This window comes from Erithacus rubecula, assembly GCF_903797595.1.
Source record: "Erithacus rubecula genome assembly, chromosome: 6".
Taxonomy (NCBI): domain Eukaryota; kingdom Metazoa; phylum Chordata; class Aves; order Passeriformes; family Muscicapidae; genus Erithacus; species Erithacus rubecula.
This window is the reverse complement of record NC_136688.1, coordinates 1229719-1242512: the sequence shown is the minus strand read 5'-3', so window position 1 is coordinate 1242512 and position 12794 is coordinate 1229719. Positions and strand designations below refer to the sequence as shown.

Below are 12794 nucleotides of genomic sequence, written 5' to 3'. Positions count from 1 at the left end.
CTAAGCTCTCCTTTTCTGGTGTGAGCAGAGCCTTGAGACTTTGTATGACCTCTGCTGTCAGCATGAAGGGAGACAAAACTGCTCATCACAGAAATCTCCTTCCCCTTAGACAGTAAAACACTTTTTTTTTTAATATCTGTCATTTACTTTGCCTTCAACTCCATACCATGACCATATAATCTGTTATTTCCATGGCTGAACAGAATATAATTGTCAGTGAGTCCACTATGTCCTTTGAAGTAATGGAGACACTTTTGCAAATCTTGATGGAAATTTCTATTTTTCATTGCCTTTGAATGCAGCCTTAATCATATATTCAATCAGGAAATAGTCAATCATGTCTCTTGTCTATGACGGTATAATATGAGCCTTTTGTTAATTTATTAATTTGTGTGATTTAGTAAAGCTTATTGGAATATTTTCCCCCATTTTTCTGTAAAACTTGTATACCTGCAGCAAAGGGAATTGCAGTTGGATTGGTGCAATTTTATGTGATTTTATTCACACCAATTGCATTGTTACAGCAGATATCTCTTATTGCTCACAAAAAAGCAAAGTCTACAATTCTGACTCATGAAGCACTCAACATTTCTTTCACAAATCTCTCTTTTTTATTCTGAGCAGCAGCAGATTTTACTGGCAAGATCAAATGCCATCTAAGGCCAGATCTGCCACATGGCATAAAGGGAATGACAGGGTGCAGATACTTATTTCATTTGGAAAGCTTGCAGACATCATAATGGTAGTTGTTGATAAATTGTTGATTCTTTATGGAGCAGTAGCAGGTTGGTACTGAATTTGTGAATCCCCTTTCTGAAGCTAGGCTGAGTCTGAGACCTTGACGTGGGAACTGTGCAGTTGTTGCAGTCTGGGTGAGAGCTTGGGGCTGTCCTTGAGTCCCTCATTCTCTTGGTTTATCTCCTCAGTGCACTGCTTAAAGGGGAGCATTTTGCCATAGCAAGGCACTCCCAGCCTAGTCCTGCATTCAGGTTGCACATGGAGCAGGGAGCCTGCTTTTGTTTTTTGACTCCTTGGTTCTACATCTGGTAAAATGCTTACTGAATATTACACAAAAATGAATGCTGCTGATTCTTATTCCCTGCATCAATGGCCAAAAAATTGCTACTTTGAAAGACAGAGATTCAGGCAGGTTTGCAGTTATGTTAGACACCTAGGCAAGGCACAGCTGAAAGAGAGGCTGCACAGCTGTCCCCCTTTCCTCTCCTCTGTGATTGGAAGGGTGGTGGGATCCTGGCAGACAACATTCTCCTAGATCTGTGTCTCCAGCAAAAACACTGCATGGAAACATAGACAGTAAGCAGTCTAGGAAAAATAGGGGAGCATAATATTTCACCTGAAGCCCCCTTTGCTTGTCCCTTCCTAAAAGAATTTGCATCTTCCGTGCTTTGACGTTGTGAAACAGAGAATTTCAGGGTTAAATTTGAGACAATCAGAGGTTGCTTTATTCTCCTGCTGTGTTTTTTTATTTTCCAACACCAAATAGCAAAAATCCAAAGTGCAGCTTTGAAGTAAACCTTGCCAGAGCACACAGGGTTAAGGAGGGTAAAGGGGAGGGGTTTACCTTAGGCACTGCTTGGTATTTGTGTCTGCTGTGAATGCAAGGGGTGTGTTCCACCAGACAGCAGCCCTAGCGAAAGGATAATATGCTCATTCATTTGCTATGTTGGTCTAAGGTAACCACAAAGACCTAGAGCTTGTACCGTGCCAGGTACTCCGAGCAGCACACTAAGATAACATTACCTGGCCTTGGTCCCAGAGAATGACTTTTCCCAGAGTCAAATTGACCAGATTTTTATTATATTACAAGATCTTACTCTGCACCAACTTGGGTTAATTGAAGAAGTACATCTTGGAAACTTATTTATGTTTTTTTTACTGGTTTAAAAATCCAGTAGTAATAAACTAAATATTCTCTTACGTTTTTTAAAAACTCTAGCCTTGAAACTCCTGGTTGTGGCATCTGCTGTGGTACAACACCAGCTCCAGATGTAGCTGCAACCCACAGAACAATACACCATGACGTGAGTATCACCTTTAAATACAGGCTCTCCAACATCTGCTTTACTTTTGGACGAGAGTCAAACTCTTCTGCAACCCTATCCCAGTTCCTCCCAGCGCCCCCCGCCTCGATCCCAACAGAGTTCAATAGTGCAGCCACGAAACCTTTGTCAAACGAGATTCCTGTAGCAACCTCCCTCCTTAGCCTGGGGACTGCACAGAAATCCCTTTGCGAGGGAGTCCCTCCCAACGTATGCTCAAAGAAGAAAACAGTTGCTATAGTAACCAGTTCTCTACCTGCACGGAATTGGCTCGCTCTTCCCTCTTAATCTTCTCTGGTTTTATTAGCTCCGGGCGAGAAGCAGCTCGTCAGGTCAGGGCTGTGCTTGGTTCTGCAGGCTAGAGGAATGCGTGGAAAGCACTGAGGGGGCGCGGGTCGTCAGCCATCAGGTGGCTGTCACTTGCTAACTTTGCCTGCAGAACAATGTCCGGTGTGAGGGTTGCCAGCAGCGCTCTTTTGTGGCAGAGCCACCCGAGCTGCAGAGGCGTAGGCACTTTGCTTCCCCTTCCTGCCCCAGCTTGTGGTAGAACCTTACTGTTATCTTGATCTAGAGCAGACCCACCACTTGCCAATCTGTAGCCTTCCTTGCACATCCTTTGCAGCCTCACTGAGATAGATTTCAGTGGAAAAAGAAACTGAATACAGTTTAGTTTCTTTGATAGCAAATTTTTTTGCAACTCTTACTAGGGTTAAGAATTACCACAAAACACTGAAAACACTGAGAAAATTCTAAATTATACTAAATTTTTTATTTTCCAATATGTCTGCTGTGGCCAGGCATTAGACTAATAGTTTTCTGCATTATGAATTCCATTGTGGAAGTGTATAGCTAGGAGCCAAACAAACCTGCTGTAAGGAATAACATTCCAAACCCACCTCTAGTTCTGCCTGTGCAATACAGACAAATTGCCTGCACAAGGTGGGATGTGTTCCCCTGGCAGCAAGTGAACTCGGGAGGGTATGATGTGGTGACTAGGGAGGGGGAAAAATCCACAGAATTAACTACTGATGATGTAGTTATGGCCACTAATAAGAGGTTGCAGAGGATCGTGTAGGACAAAGCGAGTAGTGCGCTATAACAAGGCACCAAGCACTGTCACTGCTTGTGTTAAATGCTCAGAGCCTCTGTGCTGTGAAGGACTCAAATGCATTGACTGGACACTGGGATAGACTAGGGAGGAGCAAGCTGCCCAGAAGACTTCCTTCTTATGTTCATGTAGCTGCCATTACCATAATACTAAATGCTTTATATTTAAGTACAACACAATAAAAAGATTCCAGAACACGCCCACATCAATATGTTGCTTGAACAACAGCTAGTAGTAAAATAGAAATGTGCATACTTTTCTAAAACATTTCAAAGTCTATTATTGATCCAAATAATGAGGTAGGTCACAGACTAATCTTAAAATTATTTTGACCTCTAAAATATCTTTTTTTTTTTCACTCTGTTTTTGCTTGTTGTGCAACAATTTGCTATGCTAAGCATGTACAGCAATGGACTAATTGCAAGCTGAAATAACTGATTTGTGATGGAACTTGAAAATCCAGTACTGCTGGTTATTCAAGCATGGTGCAGTTTCCCCTTATGTTAGGATGTAAAAAGGTGGATTCCAGATATAGATTCCAGACACCATAGTTTTGACTCAGGTGCTGATTATGCTTAAGCAATTGGCATAGCTTTTATGGCATCCTGGCAGTTACCCATTTAAGTCAAAGAATGGTTTCTAGCCGGTTATTTCCTCATGGGCCATTAAACCTCTAACAGTCAGCATAAGGAGGTGGCATGGGGAAGTTTTGGAATCTTTGGGGAGCCAAGCCTGCAGCAATGGCAGCAGTGAAACTCTGCCTGGGGCAAGACACATGTTCTAGGCAAGAGCCTCACCTCTTCACCTCACTCAGACCTATTTGTTCCTTGCCAGTGATAACAATTAACAGTCTGAGGTTAAAGACAGGTCATTGAGTTAGAAAATGATTCCAAACAGACACAGTGTGATTATTCATGGTGAGCTGACTGCCGAAGCAGTGGTCACTGGACTTGGAGCATACACGTGGAGGTAAACACAGGAAGGTCACCAGAAGAGAGGTTTGATCATTTCAGGGGCTGGCCGTGTTTTTCCTCACATGCATATACACACAATGATTTTCAAGTGCTCTAGCCTGAAACCTAGAAAACTACAGGTCTTGTCTGATTTACACATACACTGACAATTTCTTTGCCTAACTGATGAGATTTAAATCATATTGCTATTTATAGGAGGAAATACATCACTCTAAAGTTTCTGTGCTCATTTATTTTATATGTGTATATGTATAAATGCTCCCAAAAAATCGAATGAAAATGTTTAAGTCAGTCCTCTGACTTAGTATCTTTGACTAACAATACCTTGTTATTGTACAGGACTTTAGACTTTCAATAATATTTTAATTGCCATATTGGCATAAAATGAGTGGAGTGGATTTTTGTGTGAAGCACTCAAAATCATCCAGATAAATGGCCTTCCTTCAGAAACAGTCACTGATAATACCTGGGAGATGAGGGTAATTTTATTGACAGCTGGAGTGATTTTGTGATATGCCTAAACTACCTTAATGCAACAGCTGTAGACTGGCTTTTGACCCCAGAATTAAGATCACTGTTAATTGTTACCAGCATAGTGCTGTACAGAGCTTTTTAATAGTACATTACAGAGCATTTTGAAACACTTGTGATAGCAATTACTCATGATAACTAGAAAATACGGGTCACCAAGAAATTAATCCAGGTTAGAAACCCTCTGAAAAGAGAAAGAAACCCATTGCCTCTTTAAGCAGGGCACACAGTACTCGTTTGCAGGTATTTAACAGATGTATAAATTAAATGCAACATGATAGAATTAATTTTCCCTTTCCATTCTGATGATAACACGTGCCGACTGAATTTACAAATCTGGTTTGTTATGTATTAACCAGTCATCTGTGAATGTGATTGAGTAACACAGCAGTTGTTGCAATACCAAGACTCCCACATAAATCATGCCTGAGTCCTAAGTCAATATTGGTTCAAATATTGATTCCCATGAGAGATAGGGCTGCAGTTGAAGAGGTTACAGGTGCCAACTGAACCACTTCAGAGAGGACTGCTCCCTCCGTGTTCATTTGAGATCGACATCAAAGTGCTCACTTCAGTTTGGATTCATGAGAAAAGAGCTTTTGCCTTCACTTTTGATACTGACACTCTCTATCAGAACCTAGTTTTGATATGCTAAAATCAAAGGTATCACATCGTGTTTAAGCACTAAGTTATTCAGTTATTTATACTCCTTATTTATACTCCAGAGAGATATAACATCTGGGAAGAGCAGAGTGAGACACAAGAAGTTCTTCTTCATGGGGCACTAAAAGCAGAAAGGGAGGGAGACATGCAGGTATTTTTTCCTGCTTATAGATACTGTAACTGCTACACAAAAATAAATGAACAAGCAGAAAAAGGAATGTGAAGTTAAGGAAACATCGAATATCAAAATGAAAAACTGTCTTCAACACTTTGGAAAATAGGAGTCTCTCATCAGTTTTAGGAAGCTCGAGGGAGAAGGAATGCCACATCCCATTTGTTTTTACTCTAACAAGAGTGAGCCACATCTACACAGGCAATCTGGTTTTCCATTGCAATACAGTGATCTCCCTCACTTAACCTTGAATCCCAGCTGCTCTTCTGAGTAGGACAAGCACAGATCCTTCTGCATACATTTCGCAGTTAGAGATGTAAACGAGAATGAGTTTCCCCAGTCTCCTGGGCACTGCTGCCTTGGCAAATCCTTAGGCATCAGTTAGAGAAAAGAGTGTGTGTGCTCCATTGCAACCATTCTGAATCAATGCACTGCGAATAACACAAGCTAGGTGCTATAAATCTTCATGTGTTGTAGATACTCATTGTAAGAGTGGCACTGTAATTGCAATATTGACTAAAGCAGTTGCTAAGAAAAGAGTTTATACCAGAAAAATGAAGTTCCTTTTTTGAGCAATTTAAGATAAGTACATTTACATAAAAACAGCTCAACCTGGCCTACTTCTATCTCTTAGAATAGCTCATCGTTTCTATTATTTAAAGGCACAGAAAATAAATCTATGAATTATCTTTCAGACTAACACTGTTTTCTTAGTAATATTTGTAACAACTCTATTGGAATCAATGCTTAGAGCATCACACCACATGAGACATGATATAAGTCATAACATTTGGAAGTAAATAATACCTAACTAGTTACTAAATTCAGACTAATTAAAATAATAGAATATCCTGAGCTGGAAGGGACCCATGAGAATCATAGAATCCAACTTCTGACTGCATGCAGAGCAACCTAAAAAAAGGCTAAGCAAGCTAAGTGTGTTGCCCAAATGCTTCTTGAGTAGTCTCAGCTTGGTGCTGTGACCACTTCCCTGGGAAGCCTGCTCCAGTGCTTGAACACTCCTTTAATGAAGAACTTTTTTCTAATGTCTAAGTAGTCCAACAAAACATTCTCTAAGTGGCATCTTTACTGTGATATGCTTTCCACAATGCCATAGCACATAGCAGAAAATTGTTCCTTGAACTCTGTGCAGACTCTCCTTGCCATGGACACATCCCATGCATGCCAAGCTGAATACTTTTGGCCTGCAGTATGTGCTGTGGTTGAGCCTCCCTACGCTCCATGGAATGAAGAACAGAGCAAAATCAGTTATCTCTCTATTCCTTCTAATTGCCAATAGCTGTAAGACAAAATCCCTACATGTATCATTCCTCAGCACGTTGTGCAATTTTAAACCCTTTCCTTACAAATGTAGTTAGCAGATTGCTCTGAATTGCACAATCAGTTCCTTTGTCTACTGCTTGACAAACTAGTGAAGTGTTAAGGACTGTTTTTGCAATTCAGCTGCTGTAGCCGAAACAAACATGGTGGTTCCCAGCTCACTGTAGCTATAATTTTTTCCCCTATATCAGTGTCAGGAATTCAGTTTGCTAGTCCTCTTCAAAATAAGCTTCCTTTTTGGGACAGGATTTGGCCAGGTGGAGGTCTGCCTTAGCTTCTCTTCAGACTTTGACATAGGGCTAGTAAATCCACCATTTTGGAAGAGCAAAGGACCTTCAGCAGCAGCATATAGGACCTCTCTGTTGTGAATTCCAGTAGGACATCAGGGATCTCAGCTATACAGCTCAGCAAAACATGTCACACCTCACAGTAAGACATCTGATGATGCATGGAGTGATTCCTTGCTGAATCTGGGCAGGAGGATGAGTGACCATAGCACCCTTTCCTCTGCATATCATGGTGGGATCTGTGCCCCAGCTGCTTGGGAAAGCTTGTGCTGCCATTTGGAGAAATGCCAACAGCAGATTCATCAGCAGCTTGGAGAATGAAAGGTGTGTGGTACACAGCAGAATCACAGTTACATTAGACATATGCTGAAACAACTAATTTAGTAACTAACTTCAGGAATTGCTGCTCTGGACTTGATGTACACCTTTTCTGCTGAGAAAAACAAAAGATCTCTTGACCCACTTTGCAGTTCTCAGTACCACATGGGAGCAGAGAAAGTATTGTAAGCAAGGTGTGGTTGATTGTTATGTCATTCCCTCTCCACCCTTCTCTAGTGCTGGGTTCAAGGAGGTAATTTTGTACCAGTGACACAGCCAGTACTTTATGTAGAGGATTTTCTCCCACCTTCTCAACAGCAGCATATAAGAGTAGTGTGCTTTCTGGACATGCTAAATATCAAAATACTCTATCTCAATAATTGGGTCTGCTATGAGAAATAATTCTAGCTCATCAACCAAAAAGTATTGTAATTACAGGTTTGCACAAGAACAGGAAAAAATCCAACTCAATTTTAACTCCAAGCACAATATCAGTAAGATTCCTGTCACTCGGAGGTTTCAGGACTGTCTTACTGAGCTTTCAAAGAATAAGCTCTTCCAAACACAAGGCATTGATTTGTTTTCTTATTCCTGCACATAGATTTTGCCACACATTGTTTTGCAAGGCTCTTTGAAACCTACATTTATGCTAAATGAAGAGCTAGTGGATAAGATTTTTTCTTTGTGGAATGATGAAAAAGCCCATTTAAACCTTCGTAAGACATTTCCTTCTTTCATGTGTAACATAGCATGCCAAGGCTATGGCTGTCAAGGCTATTGCTAAGAAAGTTTTGATTCAGGAATTAATTACTTGCTTAGCACACTGACAGGGTATGCAGGATGTCAGTAAGGTGCTCCCCATGCAGGAGGTTTGAAGTGTGCAGCTATCCTCTTGTCTTTTGACAAGAGAATTTAACAGGAAGACAATTTCCCTCCTCCTGGAGGTTCATTGTTGAGAACATGACAACTAAACCACAGCCACATTGCATGACAACAGAAGAGCAGAACCAGGTCAAATCTTCCATGTCATTAGCCTATTTGGCTTGGGCCATCCTATATTTGTCTTTAGAAGGACACCAGTGTTCCCCTACCTACCTAGCCATTGCTATTCCCTGGCACAGTCCCAGCAGCCCTGTTATCCCAAGGAGGTGAGAGGCAGAGGTACAGCAGAGATGGCACCAGGCTGGGTCAGGCCATTCTGGCACTTGTGCATGACCCATCTGTCAATACAGCCTGAGGGATGCTGCCAATCCTGCCTCTTGCTGCCCTTCAGAATTGCTCCCCGTGGCTGCATGCCTGCATGCCACAGAAAGACACTGTTCAGTTAAAGTTCAAACTGAATTTGTAGCCAAAAAAAACAACTCCTGGTCCCTTCCTGTCCTGAATTAGAATCACTTCAAAACAAAGAGGGTGACCTCAAAAAACAAAAATAGAAGTGCTATGCATCACCTGCCTTCCTAGAAAAGCCAATTTCCATCATTTGCACCTACTGACAAGCCTCACAGGAAGCTTCAGTTTTGTAAGACTACACAGTCCAGCAAGCCAGCCCTGAAATGGATGACTTGCTGCCTGCAATATTTTGTCCCTCACACTATAGGGGTCTGTTACACATATTTTTCCCCATCAAAAAATTATCCATCTTCATGTAAACTTGGTAGAGTCACAACCTGAAAAGGATTTTTCTTGTTCTTGATAGGTTTTTCATTCACACTCTTATTGTGATCCACATCTTCCTTCCATCACAGTGCAGAATGACTTGGGTCTTAGGATCTTCCCTAGAATTTTATTACTCCAAGGTTGGGATTTCACCACAGACACCTGCATCTTGGTTCACCCCAAAATCCTGTGTGCACTCAACAGCACCAAGGGCAAGGTTTACCTAACCCTGAAAATTCTTCCTACAACTGCTAGTTTCTTTCCTTTGGCTGTTAAAGGAACTCAGACTGTCTAGCTTAGTGTTCACCTCTACTTTGCAGATACTTAGAATGATGATGTACACCATGAAAAGTGACTCTGAATTCTGTCTGAACAGAATTTACCCTCCTGATTATTTTCTCACTGTTCACACATATGAAGGGAAGGTTAAGCATGCCAAGAGCATGCTCCTTTTTTCCAGTAGAAGGGCCAGACTTCCTTTTGGTTTGTAGCTTTTGCAGCAAGGTTTCTTTCATTTAAAGCACAAACATATGAGATTAGACCCACCTAAATTCTGTATAGTCCTCAACATCTTGAATGAGACAGCCTCTGTTATGCCATTAAAGAGCATTTGCATTCCAGAGAGATGCAAAATGCTCACACAAGATTCAGCCCATGTGTTTTCACAGTTCTGGCCCTTACAGGGGCTTTTTGATCAGACATAATTTGTCATCCTTGGTTTCAAACTTGGCCACTTGTTTGTGATAGGGTCCCCTTGAAATGACAGAAGACTGCTATGCACACACAGAAGAAGAGGTAGCAACAGCTAGAGGCAGCAACACAAAGCTTAGAAAAGTCTACTGTGTCCTAATGATAAAAGCAATCTAGGACAGAAGGGAGCAGATTTGTGCTGGGAGGGTGGGAATGTGTGTTGGCCTGCTGGGAAGAGGGCAGAGGGCTTGTTTTTAGATGATGGTCAGGATTAGGTAGATCAGGTTGTTTGGGGAGGGATGAATGTGTCTGTGTCTCTTTGTTTCTTCAGAAAAGAGCTAGAAAAGTATCAGAATCAGCACAAAGTTTGAGCACGCATTCTGCAAAGACAGAAAGAATGGTATTTTCTGGTTTAGCCTAGTTGTTGCTTTTGGCTGATAACCAGTAAAAATAAAACTTTACTGTTATTATTACCACATTTCAGAGAACAGTGTGAAGGACAATCTTGCCACCAGAGAATAACACAGGAGAGAATCTAATAGCTCCCTCCTATCCTTTTCTCTTAGACTGTGCTAAAATGATAACACTTCCTTATCTGCAAACTAACAATAGCTCTGCAGCAGCATAGGAAAATTAAACAAGCCTTGAGTCAAGGGGATGTAGAGATTACCTCTAGGCACTGACTAAAGCTATAGATGACATACTCTTCTGAGGAAAAAAATCAACCTGAAAAAGGAGCAAGTTTTGAGGTGTTACCTGAAACTGTAGTCTTGTGGCTCATCATGTTCCACCTTCAAATATCTTCCCCAGGTGCTGGTCACAAGCTAGCAAGATCACAGACATGAAATGTTTTGCCTTTAGATCAGAATGTATCCCCTGTCAATAGCAGATAATGCTCTAGCTGTCGATTTCATCCATGCAACAACAAAAATAGGGAAGAAACCCTGACATTGAGCCAGCCATCAATAGACAGGCACTGCATGGTGACTGAACTAATGTGCCCTCAGGAACTGTCCTGCTACGGAGAGGTTTCCTGCACATAGCAGGGCAAGGAAGAAGTAAACTGGGAAATTTCTGATCTTTTATTTATGTTCAGAATCAGGTAGTTTGCAGCTGAATGGTAAATTCTTTCAAAGCATTCTTAAAGAAAAGACAGAAATGTAGCTTGGAGCATGTAGTTTCCTTGCTAGCACTGCATTAACTCTGAATAACTCTGCTGCACTGCCTCATGCTAAGCAGAATAGAATCCTTCTACTTAGACAGCTTTTGTGCTTCTAGTTACTGAAATCACAGGCAATATACTTTGCATTGTACTTGTATGATTCTCCTTCCATGCTACATCAACTTACTTAAAATATTAGAGACTTCTGAGGAGGGCTTTGCTCCAAGATATACTTTTACAATGTTCTTAGCTTTCCTCTCTGTAAGGTGTGTGGTGTGTTCTCCCACACCCACCCTTTGGCCTTGAGAAGCCAGTCCCTTAACAAGCCACGCCACGCTTTGTTTGTCTTAGTAATTCTTACCCAAGGTCTTTATCTTAGAATCCTGTTTGTGCAGCTTTGGACAAGATTCAGTACTTGGAGGGGAGGGTGAGTGAGGTGGGAAGGATTTTTGCGTGCCTTTAGTATTTAATATGTTATCTCACCTGTGACTATTAAGTAGATGATTTACAAGCTTGTTGACACTGAGATGGTGTGAGTTTCTGCCTCTTTACAGTAGATGCAAACACAACTTGAAAGAGCAGCTGTAAGAGGGGTAGGGGCTATAGAGAACTACGGTTTCCAGCCTATGCACAAAGCACCCAGGAAGTCTTTGGAGAAGACACCATGGTGGGTAGCACACTGCAAACCCTTCACCTGCTCCTGGCAGGTCTGCTCACAGCAGCAGCACACTAAAATGACATCCATCTTCTCTTACAGCTGCAAATTTACAGCTTAAAATGCTACTCCACACAGTGAATTTGCTAATGAGAGAGTTGTGTATCAGTCCCTGACCAGGACACACTTGCCAAGGCCAGGCTGCTGCAGCCTGAGCAGCATGAGCTGCTGCTGTGGGAGCTCAGCAGCACAATGCAGGAATGCCTGGAATGTTTCAGTCAGCAGGTACTTCAGAGATCCTTCTCTAGGAAATGCCTGCATTTCTCATAGAACTAATCCCCCAGCCCACTGCCCCTCTGAGACAGTAACAGTGGGCTCCCTCTTCTCATCTCCAAGCCCCACACAAATCAAATTTTTCTCTCCATCTCCAGTGTTAAACCCAGCTCTCCTTTGTGAGACAAAATAATGGGAAATGAAAATTCCACAAATCAGCAACATACCAGTGTCTTTCCAAACATGCTGTGGGTCTGGATACAACCCTGAAAGGCAGGCTGCTTTTAGAGGATGATCCCCTCCATAGCTGTGGGCCCAAATGCTTGCAGCCCATCAATTTAACAGCTTCCAACAGCTAGAAAAAGAAGTTGCTCATCAGCCTGTTTCAGGCAAGAACTGTCATAGTTTTAAAGACCATCTCTGCTTTTGGATTAATCTTTCCTATACTGTCTCCATCTTCCCCTACCTATCCTGAAACACCTTGCAGATACTATGAGCTAAATTTTCTGATGAGTGCTTCTCTGATTTTTCATATGTTTTAAACTTCCCACCTCTGCAAACCAGTGCTTGGTAAAAGACCTTTGTCCCCACCACACTAATCACCAGCCCAGCATATCAAGGACTTGCTCTCCCCTGTCTAGGGCTGTTGTGGGAAAGAAGGAGATAGAGTATGGAGCCCTCTTTAATACATCCTAAAAATGCTTCCTGAACTATTCCAGCTGTGAAATACCTCTGTCCATTGGATTAATTCTTATCATTTCTGGGCAGATGAAATGACTGTCAATAAACATCTTTTTCTCATTTAGAATTGGTTAAGAACCTTCACTTCTAGAAGGAAAGAATGTAAATCACTGTAGCTGACACTTAAATCGACTTAAAGGAAGGGTAGAGGTGTCAATTTGAG

At 41.7% G+C, this 12794-nt stretch overlaps 1 long non-coding RNA gene across 2 annotated transcripts in view; it reads left to right on the top strand.

Moving 5' to 3' along the window:
* LOC306803995 overlaps positions 1 to 12794 on the top strand; it is a 36898-nt gene that overhangs the window by 3401 nt on the left and 20703 nt on the right. For both annotated transcript variants that reach the window (XR_013774762.1, XR_013774763.1), the window contains exon 2: positions 1958 to 2042. This is a non-coding gene — a long non-coding RNA (uncharacterized lncRNA). The remainder of the gene's footprint in view (positions 1 to 1957; positions 2043 to 12794) is intronic.